This window comes from Erpetoichthys calabaricus, chromosome 4 (genome assembly GCF_900747795.2).
Source record: "Erpetoichthys calabaricus chromosome 4, fErpCal1.3, whole genome shotgun sequence".
In the NCBI taxonomy this organism is placed as follows: Eukaryota; Metazoa; Chordata; class Cladistia; order Polypteriformes; family Polypteridae; genus Erpetoichthys; species Erpetoichthys calabaricus.
Genome location: NC_041397.2, coordinates 315,578,285 through 315,603,120, shown reverse-complemented (window position 1 = coordinate 315,603,120; position 24,836 = coordinate 315,578,285). Strand labels below are relative to the sequence as shown.

Sequence of the window (24,836 nt, the reverse complement as noted above, 5' to 3'; positions counted from 1 at the left end):
ATGCCACTTCTGTCTGGCCTGTAAACTGGGTAGATAGTATTTAACAAAACTTGACCAGAATTGTTCAGTAAGCACTTGACTCTGTCTCCATCTCCGCCGCCCCATCAGCTCATTAACGGGATAGACAACCTGTGGTAGAGAACTATCAGGCCGCCCCATCAGTAGGAAATTAGGTGTAACTGGGTCCAAGTCGGCAATGTTTGATGACACATACCCCAGAGGCTTACTGTTCAAGATTCCTTCTATTTCAATGAGAACGGTTTTAAGTACTTCTTCAGACACCGACTGTGAACCTATTGTGGTGTAAAGGGCCTGCTTCACGGACCGAATTTCTCTCTCCCATGCGCCACCAAAATGTGGTGCTCCTGGTGGGTTAAATCGGAAATTGATTTTTTGCTTTGCAAGCAATTTCTGAAGCTCTGAACTAAGGGTGGAAAATGTTTCTCTGAATTCCCTCACTCCACCATGGAAATTTGTGCCTTGGTCAGACAATAGCTCGTAGGGTGTGCCCCTTCGAGCTATGAACCTTCGGAGTGCCATTAGGAAGGAATCTGTGTCAATACTATTGAGAACATCCAAATGCACACATCGGGTAGTGAGACACTTAAAGATAATGCCCCATCTCTTCTCACAACGCCTACCTATCTTAACCTGAAATGGTCCAAAGCAGTCCATGCCAGTGCTGAAAAAAGTAGGTTTTTGAAGCCTCAATCTTGCTAGGGTTAGGTCTGCCATTTTAGGGATAAGGGGCTTTGCCTTTTGTTTACGGCAATCGGTGCAAGTATGTTGGAATTTGCGAACTGCTTCTCTGCCTCTTAGGATCCAGACATTTCTCCTTAATTCGGCAAACACTCTCTCTGGACCTGGATGATGAAGTTTGGCATCATATTCTTGAATAATTAATTTAGTGACTGGATGGTGAGGGTCTAAAACAATAGGATGAATTGATGACTGCTCAATCTCTTCAATACGGCGCAATCGCCCTCCAACTCGGATAAGCTGACATGATGTGTCAAACTCTGGTGCTAAAGTAAGAAGTCGGCTGGTGGCAGGAACAGGCTTTCCATTCTTCAGCAACATATATTCCTCAGGAAAACTGTCTAACTGTGAATTTTGAAAGATAAGAAATTCTGACATTCGATAGTCTTCAGCGGTAGGAATGGTTTGGTCACTCCTGCTTTGAGCTACAGCTTCTACTAATTCCATCCATGTATGGTATTCCTTAGGGTTAGGAATTAGATGAGACGTCACCGTACTACCACAGAAGACACTCTTCCGTTGCTCTGCTTCAACTTCTGGAACCGTAATATTTGGCCTTACTGGCCATTCTGACTCAGGTTTAAAAAGGAATAATGGGCCTTGATTCCATCTGTGTGGTACAGACAATTCAGCTAGTGTTCGACCCCGTGTGATATCATCTGCTGGATTCCTGTTGGAGTCCACATACCTCCAAGAATGTTGATCTGTTAATTCTTGGATTTCAGCTATTCTGGTTCCCACAAATACTTTAAAGCGGCAGGATTCAGACTGAAGCCAGGATAACACAGTTGTGGAATCAGACCACAGAACCACTTGGTTTATTGTTAAAGTAAGCTCATTTTCTAAGAGTTTAGCTACCTGTGCTCCATTTAACGCAGCACATAGCTCTAGTCTTGGTATGGTTTGTCGACGCTTTGGTGCAACTCTAGATCTGGCCATAATGAAGGTAAGATGAATATTACCATCTTTATCTTCGGTTCTTAGGTAAGAAACGGACCCATAAGCTTGTTCAGAGGCATCACAGAATATGTGAATCTGTCTGGTAATAGGAAATAAGTCCATATCAACAGGTGTATAACATCCTTCCCATTCATTCCAGGCTCTTAATAGATCTTCAGGCAACATAGGGTCATCCCAATCTCTTTGTTTATCCCACAATTTTTGGACCAGAACTTTGGAACGTGTGGTGAATGGAAGAATATACCCCAAAGGATCATACTGACTGGCGAGTACTCTGTATATGTGGCGCATAGTAACAGTTGTCTTCTGCACTGGATGAGACTTGTACTTGAACGTGTCTGAGGAACAATGCCACTTCAAGCCTAAAGTGGATTTGGTGGAATCTGATCGATCCTGAGACAACCAAAGTTCTGTACTGATTGAACGAGCTTCTTGTGGCAGATGTTCTAGTATCTTGGGAAAATTGCTAGTCCATTGACGAAGGTCAAATCCACCATTTGACAAAAGATCTCTTAGTTTGTCTATCAGTTGCTTTGCCCTCTGGGTCGATGGTAGACTCTGCAAATAGTTGTCTACATAGAAGTTCCTTTCAACTAAGGATCGGATCTCATCCCCTGATTCAGTGTTGTCCATTACATGTCGTTGAAGAGCAAAAATTGCACAACAAGGACTACAGGTGGTGCCAAAGGGAAGTACTTGCCATTCATAGATAAGGGGGGAAATGCTACTTTCCAAATTACGCCATACAAAACGGAGAAGAGGTTTATCTTCAGGTAAAAGGCAGATTTGGTGAAACATTCCTTTAATGTCGCTACCTACTGCTACAGGATGTTCCCTAAAACGTAAGAGCACTCCTAATAGGGACGGACTGAGGGCCCAGGGAGCAGGTATTCATTCAGGCTATGTCCATGATATTTAAAGGAGCAATTGAATACAACCCGGTTCTTACCATTATGCTGAACCAGATGGTGAGGAATAAACCAAGATTCTTCAGAGCAGGTGATTGTTTCTGCTGGTAACTTAATAACATATCTAGCCTCCTCCAGTTTTTTAATTTCTTTATTGCATGCAGCTACCTTTGTAGAGTCCTTTGACAGACGTCTTTCAATGCTTCGCAAACTCGGCATAACAGCTTCTTGGTATGCTTGTAGACAAGGCATATCTTTCTTGCGTAGCAGTGGTGTGGCATAGCGGTTTACACCATCTACCATTACCTTTATCGTTTTCGCATGCAGTAGATCTATGGCCTCTTGATCTTGTTTAGACCTTGTTAGGAGTCTCTCATTTCTGTAAGGTATGATGTCTGTTTGCCAGAGTCTTTCAACATTTCTGAAAAGTTCAGACATTAAAGGGGTGAGGGTAATATGAAGGCATTGCTGTGGTTGCAGGTTCTCCTTAAGTAGTTGCGCTGGACCTTGTAATGTCCACCCTAATCTGGTCTTAACTGCTGCAGGACCCCCTGGTGGTCCAAGGCGCACAGGTGCAATAGGGGTGATCAAGTGTGGATGATCTGCTCCAATCAACAAGAGAGGACATGCTTTATGAACAGGTTGTAGTGGAAGACCCTTTAAGTGATTGTATCGTTGCTGTAGGTCTGCTATTGGGTATGAATGTTCTGCCAGACTCAGCTGATCAGCTGTAAAGGCTCTTGTGATAAGATAATTCTTTTTAGGTTGCAAAACTGAAGCTATTCTGAAGGATACTGAAGCACCATGCAGTGTCTTCACATCTTGTCTAATAGTCCTTAGTATTAGATCCTCTGGTTCTCCTTTCAGACCTAGTTTCTGGGTAGCATCAGATAATAGGATTGTTCTCTCTGATCCATCATCAAGAATAGCATAAGTGTCTAAAACTTTATCTTGGTGTTGTAGACGAACTTTGATTATTTTAAGGAGGACACGGCTGGAGCCTTCAGGTTTATCTAGGTACAGAGTTTCACTTGTAGAACTCACTAAACAAGTTTCTTCCTTTGGTGATCTGTCGTTTACTTCATGCAGGATTTGAAGATGCTTCCTGTTACAGAGATGACATGGTTTCTTCAGTGTGCACTGAGCAGCTTGATGGGCTCGTCCACACCTCCAGCATCTATTCTTAGTTTTAATCCAGTTGATTATCTGCTCCTTATTAAGCTGTTGAAATTGAGAGCATTGACTCAGGTAATGCTCAGTGCTATCACAGTATGGGCAGAAAACTTTGCTCTTCTCAGGCTTCTTACTTGTAGACTGTGACACGAATGCTGATGATGTCAAAGTAGGTGACGCTAAAGATTGCTCTGTGCCATTAAAGATAGTGGTCTGTCGGGTTTTAGCTCCTATATCTCTTCTGTTGTCTGGTCTGTGCATCGCTCGATCCTTGTGTCCTTTGCCTCTGGTCTGGCCTTCATAGTTTTGGCACCAAGATTCAAATTTAAGCCATTTTGCTAGATCCAGAAGGGTATAAATAGTGCCTGGTTGGTAGCACATTTGTCTTCTAAAGGATGATCGCAACTCCGAAGGTAATTTGGTTAGTAAACGAGCGACATGTGAGCCACAATGTAATTCGATATCACCTTTTGGACCTAAAGTTTGGAGTAGGCCCACTAAGGCTTGTATCTGAAGGGCAAACTTTTCAAATCCTGCTGCATCACCAGGTTGAATATCAGGCGAGTCCATAACTGCGGCTATTTTGCTTAAAGCTAGGTGATGAGGTTGTCTGAATCTTTCTGTTAATGCTGCCATTGTGTCTGTATAGGGAGTAACCGAGTTCAGAAATGAGTCAGCTATTAGACATGCCTCTTCTAGCTTCAGATGATCCAACAACACCTGATATTTAAAGAGCTTGGTGGCATCTTCTGGCAGTAGGTTCACCAGAGCTAATCTGAGACGGGCAAACTCACTGGGATCCCTATGACTGAAATGTGGAATTGCTGGTTTTGGACCTCTATACGTCATTTCTTGCTTAATAACACCATGCTATTGTTCCGTTTGAGCAGAGTGCAACATGGGAGGATAAGAACAGTGTTGTTCATGTGGTACTGAATAGGTTTGAGACAGTTCTAGTGGCTCCAACTTCCGAAAATCTTGATATTGTCTAATAGGAGTATGCAATAAAAAACTTGGTTGTGGAGAGCAATGGTTTACAGATCCATACATAGGAGAAGATTCTTCACATACGTATTGAATGCCTGGGGGTTCTGGAACCATAAGAGCTTGCTGCTCTCCTGATGGTCTATGATGAATGAAGTTTCGGCCCGTACTAGGTTCGTTGTCGTCAAGAGAGGCGCTTTCTTGTTTATCTGCCACTTGTCTACGCCTCGGAGCGGGTAGTGGTGGAGTATTTCGATCAAAGTTAAAGGCAATCTTCTCTGCTGATCTAATACGAGTTCTGGGTGCAGGCACTGGGGGAACTTGATCTTGGGTCAGTTGCCTGTGGGTTGAGGGCAGTTGTTGATTTAATTTTAACTGCTCTTGAATGCCTACCTGCATCTCCCATAAGCGCCTGATCTCCTCTCTCATGGACTGTGTAGTCTGTCTTAACTGTTGATTCTCAAGTTCAAGGTCGTGAATAACTAAGTTGTATCTCAGTGGTAAGGAATCAGTATCTTCTGTTTGAAGTAAAGGTGTTTTCACATCTTGTACATCCCACCGATCTACTGTAGTGTACAATCTATTCTCTCCTCCAAAGGAACTGTACTGACTGGTAGGAGATGAGGCTGTAAAGTGATTTGTTGACTTCATTGGGATGTAGTATTTATTGGTATACTCTTGATACCTTTCCTTATCAGGTGATGGGCATGCTGTATGGGCCACAGGTGGTAAAGGAACTTGACCAGGATACTGAACTTCAAATTCTTTAAGATAGGCTGGTGGACGGGTCAAGCGTCGAGGACGGTCACTGTAGGACTGATACTCCGACATCCTTCTTCCTTTGTAAACACACTATCCGGCTCGAAGGACCAAATTTTGTAGCAAAGGACCACTTTATCTTTCGTATGTTCAGGACTTATAGTGTTCACTCCGGAGTGTCGATCAGGACACTGGCAAATGATGCAGAATATTCCACACAGCAGCTTAGTTTGAAATTGAACTTATTTATTTGGAGATATACACCTGCATTCAAATAGGTATAGGTGTATTTGTATTTGTGTATGTGGTCTCTGGTCATCAACGCACACTTATCTTAACTCGGTACACTGCTGATTCTTACTTATAACAAATAAATGTTTCTTTTGCGGATTGACTATTGCAACACTCACGCACCTTCTTCACTTTTTTAACATCCCATAATAGACACTCTCATGCATGCTGGGAGGTGCGCCCTTAAATGTGATCCGTGTCTCTTTATAATTGATACCTCTCTAACACTCTCATTTTATGAGACTTTCGAATTTTCCTACTTCAATTACAGTGGAACCTCGGTTTGCGAGTAACTTGGTTTATGAGTGTTTTGCAAGACGAGCAAAAATTTTTAATAAATTTTGACTTGATAAATGAGCGAGGTCTTGCAGTACGAGTAGTATGTATACGCTGTGTCTGCTGAGCTTTATGTGATCACAACTGAGCTAATGGTTCTTCTCTCTCTCTCGCTGCGGGATTGTGGGCAATCGTCTCCTATTCTCCGTCTGAGTCGGCGTGCCTCACTCATATAGTCAACATTCATATGAGTGTATACTGTTTACTGCAGCATTAGCATTGTGACTGTGTGCGTGCGCGTGTGTGTGTGTGTGCTTGCTCGCGTGTGTGTGTATGTGTGTGTGCACGCGTGCGCTTGTGTGTGTGTGCACGCTCGTGTGTGTGTGTGCTCACGCGCGCATGTGTGCTGTGACGTTCGAGTCCCCGTCTTGCACCCTAAAACACGAAGCTGAGTCTCAGTACTTTAGCAACACAAGCTTTACTCAGCTTGAAACAGCAACAGCACGGTTATTTCTTGTAGCGGGATCTGCCGCTCTCCTATACACAGACACTGCACATTTATAATGTTCCTTGTATCACCCATCGATGGCAGGCGCTTATAGCATGTCCGCGATCTTTTTGGATTCGCTTTTACAGCGAACTGCTACAGCGCTGGGAGACTGTGATTGCTTTGGGATGCTCTTCCGCGTGTCGTCCCGTTGGGTGCAATCCCACAAGAGTTTAGAAACTCACTCACACCAGCCATGATTCTTCCATCCATCCATTTTCCAACCCGCTGAATCCGAACACAGGGTCACGGGGGTCTGCTGGAGCCAATCCCAGCCAACACAGGGCACAAGGCAGGAACCAATCCTGGGCAGGGTGCCAACCCACCGCAGGACACACACAAACACACCCACACACCAAGCACACACTAGGGCCAATTTAGAATCGCCAATCCACCTAACCTGCATGTCTTTGGACTGTGGGAGGAAACCGGAGCACCCGGAGGAAACCCACGCAGACACGGGGAGAACATGCAAACTCCACGCAGGGAGGACCCGGGAATCGAACCCAGGTCCCCAGGTCTCCCAACTGCGAGGCAGCAGCGCTACCCACTGCGCCACCCTATGCCATGATTCTTTTCAAAGGTAAAATGCAGGTTAATTTGTTTTATGTATTTTTACTTTATATTTTGTATTAATCAATTTTATATGAATAGTTTTGGGTTGTGGAACAAATCATCTGAGTTTCCATTATTTCTAATGGGGAAATTCACTTTGATATACGAGTGCTTTGGACTACGAGCACATTTCCGGAACGAATTATGCTCGCAAACCGAGGTTCCACTGTATATCTAACCTGCTCTGCATGTGTATCATGGAACTTAAGTCTGAAAGTTGTAAATATTACGTGACTTGTCCAACTCACGGGAAGTGAATGTGTCTCTCTGTCTCTCTCTAAAAGATCACGTCTTATCCCCGGGAAAAAGTCTTGTCTCGTTGCAAGCTTTTTTTTTTATAATAGAGAGATATACAACCACGAAAATTGTGTTTAAAGAATTTTTGTTTTGCTTTTTAGTGCATTTATAACTAAAGTAAATCATTTTACTTTAAAAAAATTATATATTTTGTTATTATTGTTATTATGTGCAACCTTGTTTCAAATAAATACTATAATTTTAATTGCTGAATCAAGACACCTTTTTGTTTTGTTTTCTTTTGTTTATTTACTGAAAGTAAAATGCAGCAGCACAATTTAAGTTCAAGAGGTGGATGCTCATTGTCTTGGTACCTTAGTGGGCATTTTTACAAATTAAATCATTATATAGCTGTTTCTGCATTCTAAAATCTTTAGCCATGCTTTGAAGGAGCAACATTATGGTTTATTGTACAACACTGAAACTACTGTACCTGACAGTAAATTAAACTACACTGGGATCTAAACTGAGTTGTGTTAATGCTGCCACCAACTGGTACAGTTTAAAAGTATCAATGTAAGTTTGGATTTGTCTCTATTTTAAATGGTTTTATTTAAATCTTAAATATGTACATTATTTCTAGTTTTCTTTAATAGAGTTAACATTCTAAAATATTTATTTTTTTACCAAAGTACAAAAGCAGTTGAGTTCTTTATATCATCAAGTTTTGATTTGCTTCAATCTTGCAGACAAATGCACAGGTCAAAACTAGAAATATGAGACTCAATAAGCAAGGAAACTTTAATATGTATTAATATTCTGCTAAATAAAAAAAAGCTTAGATATTAAACTAATGAAGTTTATGCTACAAAAAACTGTAACTCATTTGAAAATCAGGCTTTAAATAAGCAGAAAGGAACCGGGCACTCCGGTTTCCTCCCACAGTCCAAAGACATGCAGGTTAGGTGGATTGGCGATTGTAAATTGGCCCTAGGGTGTGCTTGGTGTGTGGGTGTGTTTGTGTGTGTCCTGCGGTGGGTTGGCACCCTGCACAGGATTGGTTCCTGCCTTGTGCCCTGTGTTGGCTGGGATTGGCTCCAGCAGACCCCCGTGACCCTGTGTTCGGATTCAGCGGGTTGGAAAATGGATGGATGGATGGAACTAATTAACTATTTACTATAATTATGACAGGAGTATCAGACAGTTCTGCAAATCACCTTTATTGTTGCCTGTACACCCACACTGAATTTGGCACCTAATCACTTGGCTTATGGCTTCTTGCACAGTGGACATGATAGAGATGAAGCTTGACTGAAATTTTCCTGACTGGTCGGCCAGTCCTTTTGGTAAGTGCCTCTTGACAGAAGCCAACTGTTGTTAAAAGCAGAATATAAGCAGTTGTAGCCCATTTTCAGGTGATCTGCCCTTCTAATGTTGGGCCCATCTTAGCACATAGTTCCAAGACAAAGGCTCATGAAAGTCTAAATCAGCTCATAAGCCAGTCATCACCATGGGCAAAATTTCATTGCCTTTATATATGACCATTTTTCCAAGCCGTGCCAAACAAGCCATGTTGTGTTGAACTGAATACGTTTTCAGGCCTGAGATTTAGAGTGTTGCATATGCAGGGAGTGAACCACGTCTGTGTTTTTATTGTTCGTTGATGTTTAATCCTTAGAAGTAACAACGGTTAGCCGATATAAATTTAAACTGACCAGAAAAATAAAAAGTTCTTCATTGCAAATACACAGCATTGGCCTTCTTAAAAGGGAACTAATATACTCTTGTCACACACATGCGAGTAGGAGGACGTTGTGTGGACCAAGCAAAAGTAATTCCACGCCAGGCCAGGGGGTGACGGGGTGCACTAAACCTTCTCGTGTTATCTCTACAGACCAGCCATGGGAAGAAAACTTGTCTGATTCAGTCCAGTTCTGGAGCCCAGAAGAACATCATGTCTGGCGCACAGACTGACGTCAGAAGAACATCACTTCTGGTTCCCTAACATCACTTCCGGTCTGATCCCTTAAAGCCACCATCTTTGCAAACCCTCTGCAGTTCTGTTTTGGACTCAGTATTGTGAACATCTCTGTGCTATTGAAAAGCCTTTTGCAGCCAGGAATATTACACGGCTGGCTGCCCCAAACCTTTTTAAGTGTGTCAAGTCTGTTCATTATTACAGTGGCATAGTCTAAGTTTTGGTTTGACTTCCAATCTCCTGATGTTCTTCTGGGTGCTGGAAGCGATGTCACCAGTTCTGAATCGTCCAGGTTTTCCCGTGGCTGGACTGTACAGATAACAGGAGGTTTAATGCACTCTGCCACCACCTGGCCTGGCATGGAATTACCTTTGCTTGGTCTATACAACGTCCTCCTACACGCACATGTGTGAAACTCTGCATTTATTAATTTTTAGGCTTGTTTGTCATGTTAACACATATTGTAATAATGACTAAAGGATATTTTTATACGTGTAAGTTATTATTTACCTGGTTTAGCTGCATTTCCCTCCTTGATCAAGGGTGTTGCCATTTTCCAGTTTCTCCAAAATGTTGCATACGCATGGGACAGAGTGCTGTAAATATACACTGTAATGGACGATACACGAGTGGGTAGCCTGGTTGGGGAGGAGCATGGTTCCTTATCCGAATGGGAGGCCAGCCCTATGCCACTCCAAGAAACAGGGTAAAAAACATCCTATCATGCCCAGAAGACAGGCAGGGGATGCCAATGCCAGAATGGATACACTGGTGTCCCAGCTGAGTTAGATAGAGGAGGAGTACCTGGCCAGGAGACCAGAATAATGGAAGAACTGGGGAGGACAACTGATTTGGTACATTTCCTCCCCCAGGATGTTAGGTAGCAACCCCCCGGGCTTAAAGTTCCCACACATATCACACAGGGCATACTGGAACCTGTAGTCCCTTGATGCAGTCCTGTGGTGTTCTTGGGGGGACTCCCAGGGGGAAATGATGGGGTTAACAATCCCTATATGGTGGGACTTCCGACTGATCCGGAAGTATTTCTATCAGGCTATGCCCTAGCCCAGGAAGTACTTCCAGAACAAAGTTGGGTGGAAATGGACAAAGCTGGAAGGTGAAGAGGAGAAGAGAGAGAAACTAAGAAGCACTATGTTTGTTGTGTTATTGGAACCTTTATGGAAGGTAACTGTGAAAATAAACCAGTTTTATTTGAAAGGCACTTGTGTCTGTGAGGTTGTGTTTGGGGCTCTCTGGTCCCCACTGTTGGTTGCCAATATGTTCTCCCATCAAGGTTTCCTTTATAAATACCAATTTTTGTGTGGAAAGGGGTGTATGCACATTTCGTGGTTCTTCTATGGAGCCTCATTCGCTGATAGCAGCCTTCATTTTTTTTTTCCAGATCTATGGGATGGTGTGTTGCTGTGAAGGAATATCACACCTGCTGACAGTTTCCCATGATGTGTCTGTTTGATGGCTTCATGTAATGACTCCACTGTGGAAGCGTAGGTTTCCCCAATGATGATTGACTTGTGTGGCATGAATTTCAACAGCAGAACACCACTTGTATCCCCGAAAACTTCTGCCATGACTTATTCGGCCAACTGCTTTACACAGAACGTCTTGGGGGATGGGAACTCCGTATGATTCCATGTCACAGATTCTTTTCTTTTCCGGGTCATGTGATGAACCAACATTTTATCCGCAGTAACAGTCTTTGAGAACATGTCAATGGGATTTTCTCTAAGAAGGTCCCTGTTCTCATGGCTGAATTCCTAACAATATGCTGTCTGATGCAGTGTCAACACTCAGGAAATCCATTGGGAACTGACCTTTGACATCAAAGGAGTATGGGTGACTGGGGAAAAAGTGCCTACTGAAATGCCAAGTTCATAGACAATAACATTAAAGTTACATTGTGACATTGTGGTCAGCAACACAGGAGCGCCACAGGGGACTGTACTTTCTCCAGTCCTGTTCAGCCTATATACATCGGACTTCCAATACAACTCGGAGTCCTGCCACGTGCAAAAGTTCGCTGATGACACTGCTATCGTGGGCTGCATCAGGAGTGGGCAGAAGGAGGAATATAGGGACCTAATCAAGGACTTTGTTAAATGGTGTGACTCAAACCACCTACACCTGAACACCACAGGTGGCGCAGTGGTAGTGCTGCTGCTTTGCAGTAAGGAGACTGTGGAAGATTGTGGGTTCGCTTCCCGGTTCCTCCCTGTGTGGATAGCGCTTTGAGTACTGAGAAAAGCGCTATATAAATGTAATGACTTATTATTATTTACCAGCAAAACCAAGGAGCTGGTGGTGGATTTTAGGAGGCCCAGACCCCTCATGGACCCCGTGATCATCAGAGGTGACTGTGTGCAGATAGGGCAGACCTATAAATACCTGGGAGTGCAGCTGGATGATAAATTAGACTGGACTGCCAATACTGATGCTCTGTGTAAGAGAGGACAGAGCCGGCTATACTTCCTTAGAAGGCTGGCGTCCTTCAACATCTGCAATAAGATGCTGCAGATGTTCTATCAGACGGTTGTAGTGAGTGCCCTCTTCTGTGCCGTGTTGTGCTGGGGAGGCAGCATTAAGAAGAAGGACGCCTCACGCATGGACAAACTGGTGAGGAAGGCAGGCTCTATTGTTGGCACGAAGCTGGACAGTTTGACATCTGTGGCAGAGCGATGGGTGTTCAGCAGACTCCTATCAATTATGGAGAATCCACTGCATCCACTAAATAGTATCATCTCCAGACAGAGGAGCAGCTTCAGCGACAGACTGCTGTCACCGTCCTGCTCCACTGACAGATTGAGGAGATCGTTCCTCCCCCAAACTATGCGACTCTTCAATTACACCCGGAGGGTAAACGTTAATGTTATACAAAGATATTGTCTGTCTGTATACCTGCATTATTATCAATCTTTAATTTAACATTGCTTTTTGTATCAGTATGCTGCTGCTGGAGTATGTGAATTTCCCCTTGGGATTAATAAAATATCTATCTATCTATCTAAAAATAACTGATCTTCCATAATCATGGCCTCTACATTTTGGCACATGAAGACGCCATTACAGGATGCCCTGTGTGGAGGTTCCTACAGAGCTTAACTGTGTGGCATAACATTTCTGTGAAAAATAAATTCTTTTTCTTATGCAGTTTCTGTGTTTATTGTTTATCTAGCGGGTGTTTGGCGGTATATCCCCCTCTAGTGGTCTTAATTGGAAGTGGTTATGCAAGTTTTTAAAACTTGGGTGCTTTGGGACTCCAGTTCACAACAGATGCTTCCAATTTGTCAATTTCTAGGCAAACTCGCAGTTCGATGTGTTTGCCATCCTCCTTCTCCAAGTGCTTGAGATGAAATGACCTCGAGCTGTATGTATGTCATGCTAAGGTCTCCAGTGATAAGTTCAGATCTTTAACACAAATGCATGATACTCAGACAAATTATCTCTCAGCCAGGGATGTAAATAGTTACAACCTTTTTATTTTCTTATTGAAATATTGCTAAACACACTATTGTGTTTGTTTTTTTTTTATTTTAACCATTAAGAAGAATAAAACTTTTTACTTTTTTATTATTTCAACAATCCAATTATCCTTCTTTCTTAGTTATTCCATACTGCAGACAGTGAAATTTTGGGGTGACAACTGGTTCATCCTTATTATTGTCTGAGGACAAACCTAATAAACAAAAAATAAAAAGATGCTCTTCAGTGTTATGTCCTGTATACAGGAATTCCATTAAATGAAGTTCTGGAAGCTGTCGCTGCTAGTGGAGCCTGGTCCAGTGGTTTTCTCAAGCCAGTAATGATGCCTCTTTCTGGGACTTCTGGGGTTTTACGGCAGCTGGATCTCAAGGGTTGAGGTCAAATGCCATCACTGGGCAGCTTCTTGGCACTGTGGAGAAAGAAGAAGGTGATGATGTTAGTGGCATCGCCCTCTCTTGTCTCGTTGAGCCTGTAAGATGGTCCTCTAACACACACAGTTAAACAAATGAGACAAAAATATTATACTTGGTCATTTATTTATTGAGGAAAATGATTGAATATTCCATATTTGTGAGTGGCAAAAGTATGTGAACCTCTAGGATTAGCAGTTAGTTTGAAGGTGAAATTCGAGTCCAGTGTTTTCAATCAATGGGATGACAATCAGGTGTGAGTGGGCACCCTGTGTTATTTAAAGAACATGAATCTATCAAAGTCTGCTCTTCACAACACATGTTTGTGGAAGTGTATCATGGCATGAACAAAGGAGATTTCTGAGGACCTCATAAAAAGAGTTGTTGATGCTCATCAGGCTGGAAAAGGTTACAAAACCATCTCTAAAGAGTTTGGACTCCACCAATCCACAGTCAGACAGATTGTGTACAAATGGAGGAAATTTAGGACCATTGTTACCCTCCCCAGGAGTAGTCGACCAACAAAGATCACTCCAAGAGCAAGGCGTGTAATAGTCAACGAAGTCACAAAGGACCCCAGGGTAACTTCTAAGCAACTGAAGGCCTCTCTCACATCTCATGAGTCCACCATCAGGAGAACACTGAACAACAATGGTGTGCATGGTAGGGTTGCGAGAAAGCCACTGCTCTCCAAAAAAACATTGCTGCTCGTCTGCAGTTTACTAAAGATCACGTGGACAAACCAGAAGGTTATTGGAAGAATGTTTTGTGGACGGATGAGACCAAAATAGAACTTTTTGGTTTAAATAAAAAGCATTATGTTTGGAGAAAGGAAAACACTGCATTCCAGCATAAGAACCTTATGCCATCTGTGAAACATGCTGGTGGTAGTATCATGGTTTGGGCCTGTTTTGCTGCATTTGGGCCAGGACGGCTTGCCTTCATTGATGGAACAATGAATTCTGAATTATATCAGATAATTCTAAAGGAAAATGTCAGGACATCTGTCCAAGAACTGAATCTCAAGAGAAGGTGGGTCATGCAGCAAGACAACGACCCTAAGCACACAAGTCGTTCTACCAATGAGTGGTTAAAGAAGAATAAAGTTAATGTTTTGGAAAGGCCAAGTCAAAGTCCTGACCTTAATCCAATCGAAATGTTGTGGAAGGACCTGAAGTGGGCAGTTAATGTGAGTAAACCCACCAATATACCAGAGCTGAATCTGTTCTGTATGGAGAAATGGGCTCAAATTCCTCCAAGCCGGTGTGCAGGACTGATCAACAGTTACCGGAAACGTTTAGTTGCAGTTATTGCTGCAAAGGGGGGTCACACCAGATACTGAACGCAAAGGTTCATATACTTTTGCCACTCACAAATATGGAATATTCGATCATTTTCCTAAATAAATAAATGACCAAGTGTAATATTTTTGTCTCATTTGTTTAACTGGTTTCTCTTTATCTACTTTTAGGACTTGAGTGAAAATCTGATGATGTTTTAGGTCATATTTATGCAGAAATATAGAAAATTCCAAAGGGTTCACAAACTTTCAAGCACAACTGTATATACAGTATACATATGCTAGCTTTTACCCGCGACTTCGTCCGTGCGGGACTCTGTTTTAATATACTTTTATTTTTGGAAATATATATTTGAAGTTATAGTTATTGCCCGTGACTTTGTTCGCGTGGAACTTTTGACGCCATGGGAGTGTAAATATTTAATTGGTTTTTAGAGGATTTCCTTATAAACAATATTTTTTGTTTGTTTTTTGGGCGGCACTAATATTACCAGGCTCGTGGGCGAACTTACACGTGAGCAAGCTACGTAAAACTGACAGTGGGAGAAACAATCTTCCCTTAAATCTATGCCAGCGTATTTCAAAGTTTGGCCCTGAGACTTGTTTATCATCATAGCGAAGCATACTTTGAGGGGAAATTGCAGTCTCTTAAAGTCAAAGGGGATATCATTGGATATTAGAGGAATGCATGGCACGAACACTTTTTCTCCTTGAGCACACCCAGTCAAAATAATGGCTCCGATTACATTTTAATGCAGGGCTTTGACTTGCAGTCTAGTGCCATTACATAGCCTCATTTTCAGTCATGAACTTGTCCAAAGTCTGAACATCATAGTTAGTCTCCTTCAGGTATTGTATGATACCGAGACTGAATCTCTGTGTTTCTCAAGATGCGTGTGTTGATAATTGGTAGCGGCTTGCCTGTGAGCTTCAGGATGTAATTTCTGAAATCTTGCAAACTGCTTGTCGATGAGCAGTAGGATTCTTTTCAGAAGATTTTTTTATTTGATTCTTTCGGATGTTATCTGTGTATCGAGCCCTGAGTTTTTTTATTTTCTTCTGTGTTTGAGTTGGTAAAACCTGGTGTAACTCTTGGTTTGACGAAGATGAAAATAAGGCGTCAGTTTCAGGCGTAGGAGATGCGGGTCTTTTGGCATATTTGAAGTCGAAACATTCAGAAGAGGATCCTTTCTTAGCATTTATCCATGTAATTATAGGAATGCACTGTCAAAATTTCAGCCCTTTGGGTCCAGCGATTTGGTCTGTGCGTTGACTGTCAGTCATGGAAATGTTATATTACATATATATATATATATATATATATATATTATATACACATACACACACACACACACACACACACACACACACATACATATACATACACACACACACACTAGAGGGCTTTGCTCCCCTGCTCGCTTTGCTCGCCAACCCCCGTTTTTTGTTTTTCCGGAAACACACTTTTAATATTTTTTTTTTCTTTGAATTGTTGCTATTTCATTAGTTTCACTTTTATTTCAGAACTTCTGTAAAATCAATATTTGGAATCTTTCGAGTCCCAATGTGCTGAATCTTTTAAATGAGGTCCGGGAGACATGTGTTTAATGACCTTATACCATAATTCAGGATAGGTTTCTCGGTTTGGAATTTCAGCATAGACAAAACGATCGACATCATCAGCAGTTAATCATTTTTTTTTTGCAAAGTAACCAATAAATGCATGTGAGGTAAACTCTGTTTTTGAAATTCTCTTGACTTAAACTTCAAAGCCTTACAATATTTACATACTTCTGACATATCACCTATGTCCATATATTCGATCTCTATTCGCCTTTTCTTTATTTCTCTGAGTAATAATTTCTCTTTCTTTGCACTAATGCGATGATTACTGTCTTTGTTTTGACACTGTCGTTTTTTTTCTGCTTTCACATTCTGTATCTTGCACTACATGGGTTTCTACGAGTCTTTTGAATTCCATTTTTCATTATCTCTAACCTGCTCTGCATGTGTTTGGCCCCTTGTTTTTTAAGCTCTTTATGACGTTTTCCTTTGTTTTCTACTCTGTCTTTTATTTCCGACCTCGCTTTATCCTGCTTTTGTTTCAATGACACCTGGGGCCTCATGTGTAAACGGTGCGTACGCACAGAAATGTTGCCAGAAGAACGTTTCCACGTTCAAATCGCGATGTATAAAACCTAAACTTGGCGTAAAGCCACGTACATTTCCACCGTAGCTTATACCCTGGAGTACGCAAGTTCTCCATTTGGTTTTGCAGACTGGTGGCACTCAGCGTTAAAGCAGTGCTACTGTTCCTGTGTGGTTTCCCTTTCTTTTTTAGATCCACATCCCTGACGCAGCTTTATAAACACACTGAAATTAACCGCGTATTGTTTATTAGTTTAATGCATCAGATTGTAATTAACCTGTAACAATATAATGGTCCACAGAATGGTCAAACTATTCTAAATACCATAACTGCTTTAGCGTTGTTACTCTCACTGCACCTTCTTCTTCTTTCAGCTGCTCCCATTAGGTGTTGCCACAGCGGATCATCTATTTCCATACTACTCTCACTGCACCACTCAAGAGTATTTATATCACTGTATCTGAGTGTGAATCACAGATCTACAGCAACTGATCGGAAAGAGAATTATCGGTATACAGCATCAAGCACACGCTGCCTCAGCCATGCTGTGTATTTGAACTGCTTTCATCCGACCAACGCTTCAGAGCCTTTCCTGTACGGACCTCGCGGTTCACAAACAGTTTCATCCCAAGAACTATAAACGCACTCAATCAGTCCATCAAGTGATCCTTGTAGAACTGTTTGTACTTGCAAGTTACTGTGAGGTAATTGTACTTATGATACAGTTATAATATTGCACAACCTGAGCCACTTTATAAAGTGCATATTTATATATGATGACACTATCATTTTTAAGATTAAATGCAGCAAAATTTATTTATTATACAGATAAAACTTTAACAACATGGTGCCGCAGCGCTAGCGAGAAGCTTGAGCTTCGTTCATGGATTGTTCCTGCCTTGTGCTGTATTCTTGTTGTGGCTGGCGCGACACTGGAAGGATAGATGGATAGAATAATTAAACATTACAAAGATATTTCAATGTTCCTTAAAAGTTTTGAAGAATCGGCATTCTAAGCTTACAGATGGCTTAACGTCTATTACAGAGCCGATTGTGTGGCGATTGGGTATTTGGAGAAAGAAAAGGAAGGACAGGAATTGGGGGTTAGTACGTTTGAAAGACAGTACTTCTGTAATAAACCATTTCATCGAAGGTCGCGCATTGCGCAGCAAGCATCTTGCGTAAGACATGAACAATCACTGCGCCACCGTGTTCCCATGTTTAATAACATGCTTTAACTCATATCATCATGAAAATGATATCATGTATACTTCTCAGTATTTTAATTATTCAGAGAGCTGTAATATTACGAATGTAATGGATTCTGTGTCCTGTTGGAGGAACAGCACGTAGTGATTCAGGCACATAGAGCACATATAAGATCAAAGACACAACAAAGCATTTAACGTGCTAGTTTAGTTACGATGGGATTTGATAAACTAGGAAATTAAACGATTTTAAGATGAAGTTTATGATGTTCTACTTTAATGACAAAATAAACTATGTGATTAAAGTGGAAATTTCGAGATTAAAGTTGACATTTCATGCTTTTTTCACACTGTGTGCCTTTTTTTCTCTCTGTATCCTAATAAGCTATCATATGACACTCAGACGGAGGGCTACGACTCGCCTTTTCACACCGACTTTGTTATGTGACAACTTCTTTTTTATTTGGGACACTGTTTGACTTTGTGAACTTGAGCTTTCGAGTTTCTCCGACACGCTATGACACTCAATCAACTTCCTTTTGTTGTTAATATCACTGTTTAAACCAACAAATAGTAAGTTTTTCTTTACCTCCACTTGGTATTCGCTGAAATTCTTCTATTTTTCCTCATACTTTTGCCATTGCCTTTTCACAGAACACACTGAGCTTAAGGGCTATTTATATTGATTTGCATATTCAAAGAGGCGTAATTCTGGGAGGAGTTGGGGTAGGACAGCAGGCGCGTGCATGTGCGTTAATTTCCATGCAGACCGGGATTTATGGAGCAGAAGAACGTGGAAGTTGGCGAATGCACAGATTTATGCATCTTCATTTTTTTGTGCATAAGTACATTTCCGCTTTTTTGCTTACGTCATGTTATAGTGCGAGTTCCACACATGGCGTTATGCATGAGGCCCCTGGTCCGTGGTGATTACTTTCCCTTTTTCGAGTAATAATTTCCATTTGTTTGCACTCCTGCAATCTGTACTTTCTTTTTTTTATACTTTCTAATTTTCCTACTTTCATATTCTTTAACTTTCTCCACATGTGCATCACGCCAACTTTTTTTTTTTTTTTTTGAGCCTTTAGAATTCCACTGCTTTCATAATCTTTAACCTGCTCTGCATGTGTATAGCACCAAAGTCCCGATTGGACGTGCTTTTTTTCAATTCCACTTGTTCCGGGCTGATAATTACTTTCCTTATTTTATGAATTTGCACCTAGATTACTCTTTTTCTTTTTTGTCTCTCCAACGCTTTTGAGTCTGTTATCCACGCGCTGCTTTCTGCCTGTGTACAGCAGCTGTCTTTTTGCCACTTCACATATCTGTCACTCGTGTTGTGAAGGGGGGGTGGGGTGGGACAAGGGTTAGTTTGGCTGAACGCACGCTAAAGAGAAGCATTCTGATCATCGGCAGACTTTTTGCTGCTGGCGAGCTGCGTGTTTTGCTTATCTCTTGACGTGGTTTTAAGAGTTGGTAGCACATGAAGTGTGTCCACCAACAGCAGTCTAACAACTGCTAAGTTAGATGTCCGTGGACTTGTTTTAAATGATGTCTCACTGCCTTGTCCTTTATTTCAGGCCCCGGGTGTGATTAAATCTCTCTCAGGACGTATAACACCATGGACATAGAATTACTAGATGTCTCGTGACCAGCAGCATCTAACGTCAATGTCGCCGCCATATTGCGAGTGGCACTGCTGTGGAGTGAAGTAATGGATAAAGATGCCTCACGCATGTGCTGCTTGGGATTGTAGAAACCGCTGTACGCTCCAAACCAGATCACAGGGATTACATTTCATAGGTAAAGTTGAGCAATTGTTTTGGTAACATTTGGCCATTAGAAAATCCTGTTTTATAATCTTAACTTTAGCTACGCCAGGCTAAGCTAACAAAGCTATGCATTTATGTGCTCAAGTGAGCCTCCAAACAACGTTTAAGCTAAACGTATTTGGTCACTAACTATGTAGATTGTTGTTAGCTGTTAACATTTCTCAAACTTTAAAGATTCTCCAAAGAAATACCCCTCAGGAAGCAGAAAGAGTGCACTCCAACACATTAAGAATCCTCCACTTGAGCCTTGAGCAACAATAAAGCAACAACTCCTTACAACATCAGACATCATTCATAAATACTTGGTATTGTTAAACTATTTATGTGTGTGTGCCAAGATAAATTAACACTCTAAATACCAATAAACAGACAGCCACTCTGTGTTATATGTTTGTCTGTCTAGTCTGGCTGGGTCCAGTCTTATAAATCAATATATACATAGTTATCATACTTCCATAATCCTTGTGTTTATCAATAAATTGTATTATTCTGTTTCTTAAAAAGATTGGCCTTTAGAATTATACCAACATAACTGAAGCCTGAGAGCCCCTCCTACAACAGAGAAAGGTAAGATAAATAAAGCAGAAGCCTTGCCAAATTATTGGATGAAACTCTCATTATTACAGAATTTTCGTAGGTTGTTGTCTTATTATTAAATATCAAATTCCCACAATATGTAATGAAACAGATTATCTTATTGGATCAACCTATTATTCTCCTAACCCTGAAGTATTCAAATTGAATAATACTACTGCAGATGTCCCCTCCTTTAACCGTCACCTTATCGTGGTGGAGGGGTTTGCGTGTCCCAATGATCCTAGGAGCTCTGTTGTCCGGGGCTTTATGCCCCTGGTAGGGCCACCCAAGGCAAACTGGTCCTAGGTGAGGGATGAGACAAAGAGCGGTTAAACAAACCTCCTATGAAGAAAAACAATTTTGGACGGCGTTTTCCCTTGCCCGGACGCGGGTCACCGGGGCCCCACTCTGGAGCCAGGCCTGGAGGTGGGGCTCGATGGCGAGTGCCTGGTGGCCGGGCCTGCACCCATGGGGCTCGGCCGGGCACAGCCCGAAGAGGCAACGTGGGTCCCCCTTCCCATGGGCTCACCACCTATGGGAGGGGCCAAGGAGGTCGGGTGCAGTGCGAGTTGGGTGGTGGCCGAAGGCGGGGACCTTGGCGGTCCGATCCTCGGCTACAGAAACTGGAGAGTTGGACTCCGCCAGGGCTGCCCTTTGTCACCGATTCTGTTCATAACTTTTATGGACAGAATTTCTAGGCGCAGCCAGGGTGTTGAGGGGGTCCAGTTTGGTGGGCTCAGGATTGGGTCACTGCTTTTTGCAGATGATGTTGTCCTGTTTGCTTCATCAGGCCGTGATCTTCAGCTCTCTCTGGATCGGTTCGCAGCCGAGTGTGAAGCGGCTGGGATGAGAATCAGCACCTCCAAATCCGAGACCATGGTCCTCAGCCGGAAAAGGGTGGAGTGCCCTCTCAGGGTTGGTAGCGAGATCCTGCCCCAAGTGGAGGAGTTCAAGTATCTCGGGGTCTTGTTCACGAGTGAGGGAAGAATGGAGCGTGAGATCGACAGGCGGATCGGTGCGGCATCCGCAGTAATGCGGGCATTGCATCGGTCTGTCGTGGTGAAAAAGGAGCTGAGCCGCAAGGCGAAGCTCTCAATTTACCAGTCGATCTATGTTCCTACCCTCACCTATGGTCATGAGCTATGGGTAGTGACCGAAAGAACGAGATTGCGAATACAAGCGGCTGAAATGAGTTTCCTCCGCAGGGTGTCTGGGCTTTCCCTTAAAAATAGGGTGAGAAGCTCAGTCATCCGGGAGCGGCTCAGAGTAGAGCCGCTGCTCCTCCGCATCGAGAGGAGTCAGATGAGGTGGCTCGGGCATCTGATCAGGATGCCTCCTGGACGCCTCCCTGGTGAGGTGTTCCGGGCACGTCCAACCGGGAGGAGGCCCCGGGGAAGACCCAGGACACGCTGGAGGGACTATGTCTCTCGACTGGCCTGGGAACGCCTTGGGATTCTCCCGGAAGAGCTAGAAGAAGTGGCCGGGGAGAGGGAAGTCTGGGCATCTCTGCTCAAGCTGCTGCCCCCGCGACCCGACCTCGGATAAGCGGGAGACAATGGATGGATGGATGGATACTGCAGATGTGATAAAATGCATGAAGTCCATATTTTCAAGACATGCAATACCAAATGAGGTATTTAGTGATAATGGACCACAGTTTGCTAATAAGAAGTTCAAAACATTCTGAAAAGATTGGACCATCCTCTTTAATAAAACCCCTGTGTGCGTCCAGTGTCCGTGTGTGTGTCTTCTGGTGAAGTGCGCATGCGCGGGGCACGGTGCGCTGTTTCAAAGGCCGCCTGACGCATCACACAAGACAGAGAGGGTGGGACCTATAAAATACCGCGCGGCAGATCCAATCGGGTTTCGGTAAATAAGGTAAGACCTAAAACAGAAAACACGAAAAATCCAATCGGGTACTGAGACGCAGAGACCAGCTTCCCCATTGTTGTGCAAGTTTTCACTCCGAGGAGGTCAGATTTGCGATTAAGAAAGCTTGGCCCGGTAAAGTGTAAAGTAAAAGTAGATTTATTTTTACGCACATTACATCAGTTGCTGGGGAGAATCTGCTGATTGCCCACTGTTGTGACAGAAAATGAAACGCATATTACGGACAGCAAAGCCAGTATTACTGTCAGAGAAAATAAAATTTTTTCCGTAAAATGCCTGTAATGAGGTAAAAGATCCCTTGCCATTTAATATTGACTGTTCCTACTAATGTTTATGGACTACTGTTCTAGTGCCCGTTATTGTAACGGGCTTAATGTCTAGTTTTTCATAATACTTCAAGCCCACGTGTCCCTCAGTCAAATGGAGTGGTTGAGAAGTCAGTACAAATAGTGAAGCATCCATATTACTAAACGAGAATGGAAAACCGGATGGACGCAGGGACATGGGCCGTGGATGCAAAAGACGTAGTGCGCAGGCGCCACACAAAGCCCCCCTCCAAGCACCGGAAAATGAGAAATGATGCGCCACGCCCATAGCAACAGACCCATGCAACAAAGCGCCACACGAAGGCCATACCACACGAAACAGGACACACACAAAAAAGAGGATTCAGACCCACGACACACAACAGAAATAAAAAATGAGGCAACACGCTCCTCAAAGAAAACGCACGCCAACAAACGAAGTCATACATAGACAACAACAGACCGGACTACAATACATATACAGGCGTGACACCTGATGGGTAATAATACGAAGAAACCCTCCAAGCACCGTAAAATGAGAAATGATGCTCCGCGCCCATAGCAACAGACCCATGCAACAAAGCGGCAGACGAAGCCCATACCACACGAAACAGGACACACACAAAAAAGAGAATTCAGACCCACGACACACAACAGAAATATAAAATGAGGCAGCGCGCCCCTCAAAAAAAAACCACGATTACTTATCCATTTTACTCACGATAAAGAAGAAACAAGTCATGCATTCACGATCAGAAAAGGCTCCACATTAGCAGTCAGTGCGATCGTCCTTATTAACGTTCCATATTACTAACGATAATGAACAAACAAGTGATGAATTCACGATCACGGGTGCAAAACGATACGGCTCGAGTAACGGGACCACAAACACGAACCCGCATGAAAAAAAAACAATACACGTCGGCGCCTACAACGCGCTTCTGAAACCGCGGAAGAAAAAATGTCTCGGCTCCAAAAACACATGTCACTCCTTATTCAAAATACTGGTCCCAATCACAGAAACATCGGTATCCACTATGAAAATGAACAGTAACAATGCACGTGACATCCGTCTTGCCAAACTATTAATTATAGATGAATGTACAATGGCATCCAGTCACTTACTCAACACCATTGATAAACTTCTACAAACGTTGATGAATAATGATATTCCCTTTGGAGGAAAGGTACTTTTATTAGGAGGAGATTTTAGACAGTGCTTAACTATTGCTCCACATGCAATGCGCTCAGCTATTGTTCAGTCCACCTTAAAATACGCGGACAATTGGCATTGCGTTGATGAATAATAATATTCCCTTTGAAGGAAAGGTACTTTTATTAGGAGGAGATTTTAGACAGTGCTTAGCTATTGCTCCACATGCCATGCGCTCAGCTATTGTTCAGTCCACCTTAAAATACACGGACGACCTCATACATAAACAACAAGAGACCGGACTACAATACATATACAGGTGCGAGACCTGATTGGTGATAATACGAAGAAACGAACAGTCCGCATATTAACAGTGAGTGCGATCCTCCTTATTACTTATCCATATTCCTAACGATAAAGATCAAACAAGTCATGAATTCACGATCACGGGTACAGAACGAGACGGCTCGAGTAACGGGACCACAAACACGAACCCGCATCAAAAAAAAACAATAAATGTCGGCGTCTACAACACGCTTCTAAAACCGCGGAACAAAAAATGTTACACGGACAATTGGCATTACTTTCAAAAGATACAGTTGGTACAAAACATGCGATGTCCAGATCCAGAATATAACAATTGGTTTTTACAACTGGAAGATGGTAAACTCACCAATACAGATGGACTTCACCCAGATATTATTACAATTCCTCAAGCCTATATCTGCGACGACTTAGTTACGGAGATATTTGGAACTGCAATCTCATTAGACCAAATACCCCTTTTAACACAACGGACTATATTATGTCCAAAAAATATTAATGTTGATCACATAAATAACCAAGTCATTTCATTACTTCCTGGAGAGGTACAGCTCTTTCTAAGCTCTGACAAAGTTGACTCTGCTGACAACAATGACCATCTTAATTTCCCCGTACAATATTTGAACACTATTAACCCAGCCGGATTACCACAACACAATCTTAACCTTACAATCAGAACAATAATCATGCTATTAAGAAACCTT

The 24,836-nt window shown here is 42.5% G+C and overlaps 1 protein-coding gene and 1 long non-coding RNA gene across 2 annotated transcripts in view; one reads left to right on the top strand and one right to left on the bottom strand.

The window, feature by feature from the left end:
* The window catches only part of LOC114669708 (CD276 antigen homolog), a 258,191-nt gene that overhangs the window by 184,778 nt on the left and 48,577 nt on the right, over positions 1-24,836 (top strand). The gene's annotated exons all lie outside the window — the stretch shown is intronic.
* Positions 12,962-24,836, bottom strand: part of LOC114641115 (uncharacterized) — a 28,657-nt gene continuing 16,782 nt past the window's right edge. The window contains exon 3 of the long non-coding RNA XR_003714250.2: positions 12,962-13,394. This is a non-coding gene — a long non-coding RNA (uncharacterized LOC114641115). The remainder of the gene's footprint in view (positions 13,395-24,836) is intronic.